Here is a 4,665-nt window from a genome sequence, read left to right as displayed (position 1 = left end):
TTGGCCAACTCGCAATGGAGTGGAGGCCTGGTCTGTTAGAAAGTAAATCAGGGTATGGTTTTATAGTGAACATAGAACAGGCTTGTCACATGACGCCTGGTCCTGTCTGTGTCCCTGGGGGCGTGCCGATGACTGAGTTAAGCTTGGTACAGAAATACAATTCTATCACATTAACATCAGTACATAGCATCTCCATGTATTACAAATAGCTTTATCCTTATTAATACATTTTATACAACCATGTGGATGCAAGTCTCATAGCTGAGGCTATTATATAAACCGTTTTATGGTAATATGGCTATATTGTCTCTTCTGAGTATCACAAAATTGTACCAAGCGGACCAGTTCGTAGCTGGATTCTTCACCAATCTTCCATACCTTCTCCAGAACACAAATGTCACTCGGTTCCCCAATTCTGTGAGTTGGAAGAATTGCCTGTGTCTCTCTATGGGCCATGTGGCAGGAGATTCTCCTCTTAGAGTTTTTACAACCCCTTCACACAGGGCCTGGGTGGGGGGAGGTAGGTTGGGGGATGGTGCAAGGGGGAGGGGGTCAACTGTCCTCCCTGTACTCAAAGAGGCCAACGTCATGACACACCCTACTTTCATTTTTGCTTTAAGTAACCATCTGTCTTATGTAACCATACCAAACGTAACATATCATACATACTAATTCATGTGTTCCGAATTTCCATTTACTATGTCAAATCAAATCAGATTTTAGATTTTAGAATAGAATACACATATGAGATGAGTAATGCAATGTCTAGTCTATGAGACCAGGCAGCACTCGTTCACAGTATGGCCCATAACAGTGGGAAGTAGTGGCGGGAACAGCTAAAGGCCCAGTGCACTACTTTTGTGAAAAATATATATATATTTTATTAATTTTATTATTTTTCAATCAGATTTTTCAGGGGGTGCTCCTGCACTCTCAGCACCCCTACTTCCTGTGGCTATGGTACGGCCCCTCTGTATTTCTCTCACTCCTCTCCCGCTTTATCAGCTCTGGTTAATAAAGTAGCTTAAAAATGACTTTTCTGCTTTCTTCCCTCATACGGATCGGACCGGGTCTGGATCCACCCAACTCTATAGGAATGGGTCCAGTTGTCCACAGGTCTGTTTGAAACTGGTCTCTATATTAAACAAACTGTTTAATGCATATCGGGACCGGGTGGGAAAGCCCCAGTTCCGTTTTGGACCCGTGAAGACCTCTAGTCCAGGCACATTTTGTCAGGATGTATCGGAATTATGGAATTGATTTAAAAAGGCCATACCAAGGATCATTTAGCTATTTGATTTTGAATTTTAAGACCCCTTGAAGAATATTTTTACATTTTTTATGTATTTGATGAATAAAATGTTTGGTCCATACAAATGGATTGAGTAACAGATCCACTACATGGAACAACAGATAGTCCCCCCCCAAAAAAAATAATATATATATTTGTTTTACATGCATTACTTTTGGCACTAAACAGTCTCCATATACTGTATTTGGGGACGTCTGTGTTCCCTTGTTAACCATGAATACACACCACTAGATCAAGAATGATATATACAGTAAATCTATGTCTATGACTGTGACATCATATTACTGTGTATCCTTACTTGCCCTCCTCTCTCAGTCCAGTCCAATCGCTCTCCTCTCTTCTCACTCCCCTCTTACCTCCTATCCTCTCCCTCCTTCTCTCTTCCTCCCCCCCTCCTCCTGTCCTCTTCCCCTCCCTCTTTCTCAACACTCCCTCTCCTGAATGCTAAAAGACATTAGTAAAAGTAGGCCAGACTCTTAATATGTAAAAAGTCTTGATTTTATTATACATTTAGGTTCAACCATTTTGACCCCAACATGCAACCTTCTCCAGAGTGAAGTGATACCCTTCAGGTTGCCAGCTGTTCCAGAAGCAGTGTACATTACCGACTCCATGAAAGAACACAGGTGGCATCCCCACCCTATTCCCTATAAAGTGTATTATATAGGGAATAGGGCACTATGATTCCTGGTCAAAAGTAGTGCACTGTAGTGTACAATTTAGGACACAGCCAAAGTCTACATGACAGAACACTCCAGTTCATTTCCCACCACGGACACAGAGGGTCTTGGCCCCAGCCTCAGCCCGGTCCCCAACACCTTTGCCTCCAGCCCTTCTGGACCAATCCCCACGCCCGTGTCAAACGCCAGCCCCACCCTGGTCCTCCCCTCCCCTTCGCCTTGAGACAGCGTTAGAACCTGGGCTCTGGCCATCAACTTGACTCCGTCCCGATTGGATGCCTCGATGCTGGCACCTACGCCGGGTCCCCTGACATGTGACCCCCCGCTGAGATGCTGGTGGAACAGCCCGATGTCCACCGACCCACCCAACTCTCTACTCCTCACCTCCACGTAGGGAACGGACATGGCACACCTATAGAGAGAGAGAGAGAGAGAGAGAGAGAGAGTGAGATATGTTTCCCATGCCAATAAAGCCACTTAAATTGAAATTGAATTGAGAGAGAGAGAGAGAGAGAGAGAGAGTCATGATTGATTAGGAGGAACATCAATTAACCTTCTCTCTCACTATCATGCTGGAATTATGACCATTTTAATTTAAATTATAGGTGTTTTCAGTGTTCAGTTTGAAGTCAGTACGTTCTCTCATTCTGTGGTGAACAGTCAGAGTTATATAGAGTGGAATAGACCAACTTGAATCACCATAATCACGTTGACTTATCTTTATTAGATAAGATAAGCTGTTTTTATTGTCCAATTGTACACAACGTCCAACGGAAATTTGACTTCCGTTTATCTCAACCCCTCCGACAGACACACATGCGCAAACAGAGGTTAGAGAAGGGGACTGCCATACTATTGGGCTGGGTAGCAGTTGTTGTGGATACACAGTATAGACATCTGTGATTCTAATAGAATACAATAGAACACAGTAGAAACAGTAAATCAGTAGTAAAGTCCCTCAAATTGAGGACGCACCTGTGAGGAGTCTCCTGCTGTTGTAATATATCAGTCAGATGTTCTTCAGTAGCTCCTCAGGCTGTAGAAACACAGTGAAGCTTCTCTTCTACAGATCACTGAACATCAAGTCTTAATGTCAATCTGTCAACTAGAATGAACTGAATGAAGATCAAGATCAAGTTTATTAAGTATTTATGTTTTTCCAGTCAGGAGAAATGTTGTGTTGCTTCTCAATACAGCATCTGACTTTATAACGTGTTGAGGCAAGGAAGGGGGGTGGTGGGGTGTATGTGTGTGGGGGATGAGCTGATGCGGGATTCGGTTGATCCAATGTCTGGGTCTGTCTCTGTTTCTGCTTCTTTTCACTCTCAGCGGCTCTGTTCCTTCATTGGACGAGTCGAGTCAGCTGTCTGTTCCCGCCCATGAACTCCGCAGTCATTCGTCCAATTCAATTCAAAATAAAATCAGGAAATGAAACTTAACATTCTTCAGGACAAAACAACAGCAAACAGACGTTCTCTCCTCTATCAGAGCAGAACCTTGTTCTAACTGAAAACCATTCTGTCCTGCTGAGCTCATTTAGGTGCCAGTAAAGGAATCTGGAAATATTATTCTTACATTTCAGTTCATAATACATGTATTATTACTATTTAGTAAAATATAGTTTTAGCAAAAAACTTCATAACACAGGACCACATGTTTTGCACACACTAGATAGTTCAAATGTGTGTGTGTGTGTGTGTGTGTGTGTGTGTGTGTGTGTGTGTGTGTGTGTGTGTGTGTGTGTGTGTGTGTGTGTGTGTGTGTGTGTGTGTGTGTGTGTGTGTGTGTCGAGCATTTCCTAATGAGGGATGGATGGAGGGAGAGGGGTAGAGAGAGACAGAGAGAGGGAGGGAGGGCTCAGGGAGCGATTGACTTGAAGAAAACAGTTTACACCACAGTGAGAGATGGAGGGATGGGATGTAGGACAGAGCGAGAGAGGGATGGAGTACTAACACTAAAATCTGGGCGGTTTCCAGATTTTCATATCTTCATATCGTCCTTCTCTTATCCAGGGATTTACATTTTAGTACACAAGGGGGCGCCAAACAAACGGAAAAATAACCATTGGGCATCTGTTACCAGAATGCTAACAAAATTAGCACAAGTAAAAGCGAAGTTCCATGGAGGCTGCTAGCTAAATATGCTAGCGAGCGCAAAGACAGTAATCCAGCTCATAAAGTTATACATATATCGGTAGGAGCTTGGACATTTACAAATGAATGTGAACAAGAGACATTGTGCAAATGAAAAAAGTTTTGACACATGCTTGTCTGAATGAAGAACAGTACTTGCTCTGAAGCGTGTACACACAGTGTCTGTCTGGAGTCGCTAGGGCAACAGGCCTGTCTGCTCTGCTGTAATTTCTGCTCGGCATCAGACTCATTTTGTGTTTCAGTTGCTCTTCTCCACTCGGATGGGTATTCTATCTGCAGAAAACATTTTGACTGATGTCTAGCTACTTTGTTTTATATATAATCTCAGCTAAAAAAGAAACGTCCTCTCACTGTCAACTGCGTTTATTTTCAGCAAATTTAACGTGTAAATATTTGTATGAACATAACAAGATTCAACAACTGAGACATAAACTGAACAAGTTCCACAGACATGTCACTAACAGAAATGGAATAATGTGTCCCTGAACAAAGGGGGGTGGGGGGGGGGTCAAAAGTAACA

At 43.0% G+C, this 4,665-nt stretch overlaps 1 long non-coding RNA gene across 1 annotated transcript; it reads right to left on the bottom strand.

Annotated features, from left to right (window-relative positions):
• Positions 1-1,792: 1,792 nt before the first annotated feature.
• LOC106583655 (uncharacterized) lies at positions 1,793-3,263 on the bottom strand. Its single transcript, XR_001323580.2, has 2 exons — positions 2,968-3,263; positions 1,793-2,404 (listed from the first exon to the last, which is right to left on the bottom strand). It is a non-coding gene; the product is annotated as an uncharacterized lncRNA (long non-coding RNA).
• Positions 3,264-4,665: the final 1,402 nt, after the last annotated feature.

This window comes from Salmo salar, chromosome ssa22 (genome assembly GCF_905237065.1).
Source record: "Salmo salar chromosome ssa22, Ssal_v3.1, whole genome shotgun sequence".
Lineage (NCBI taxonomy): Eukaryota > Metazoa > Chordata > Actinopteri > Salmoniformes > Salmonidae > Salmo > Salmo salar.
Note: the sequence above shows the minus strand (reverse complement) of the source record. Positions and strands in the feature narration are given on the sequence as shown.